The 606-nt window shown below is 38.3% G+C and overlaps 1 protein-coding gene across 1 annotated transcript in view; it reads right to left on the bottom strand.

Moving 5' to 3' along the window:
* Nucleotides 1-235, bottom strand: part of LOC119588740 (probable E3 ubiquitin-protein ligase HERC4) — a gene marked incomplete in the record, with an annotated part of 34030 nt that extends 33795 nt beyond the window's left edge. Inside the window, 1 exon segment of the mRNA XM_037937381.1 lies at nucleotides 85-235.
* Nucleotides 236-606: the final 371 nt, after the last annotated feature.

Below are 606 nucleotides of genomic sequence, written 5' to 3'. Positions count from 1 at the left end.
TGGTAGTCATATATATCCTCACTTAATAAAAAGCAAGAGGTTAATAACACCTTTATGCAGTACTTTTATGTAAATAATACTTACAGTACAAATATCCTCCCCACTCTTGTTTTTCCTCTATCAGTAATGGGTGTTGTCTGCAAGCACACTCTTTCCACCCCAAATATACCTGAGACAAGTTTGTAGTTCGAACACCAATCACATGCACAGTTTGTCAGGCTAAGGAAAAGGGCCGTACCGCACTGATCTCATGCACTAATTAAAGAGAAGGTACCCTCAGCATTATCAACTGAAGATCAAATAATTCAGCAAGCATATTCCCCGCAAGGATTGCTCCACATTCCTTATGAATCAGAAAATGTGGCAACCCTCTGGACAACCTATCCAACCCATCTATCCAGCATACTATACTAATATAGGATGCATCATTTGGTTGTCATTATAAGAAGAGAAGTGTTTTTGTAATTGTAACTGGTTCAACCTGGGCTTCATCTGCAAGAATAACTGTAATGCATTTACTTGTACTTAGAATGATTTAAATACTGAACCAAATCACGGATGGCACGTGTTCATGCCCCATTAAAGGAAACAAGAAACTTCCATTGT

Source organism: Penaeus monodon, chromosome 24 (assembly GCF_015228065.2).
Source record: "Penaeus monodon isolate SGIC_2016 chromosome 24, NSTDA_Pmon_1, whole genome shotgun sequence".
Taxonomy (NCBI): Eukaryota; Metazoa; Arthropoda; class Malacostraca; order Decapoda; family Penaeidae; genus Penaeus; species Penaeus monodon.
Note: the sequence above shows the minus strand (reverse complement) of the source record. Positions and strands in the feature narration are given on the sequence as shown.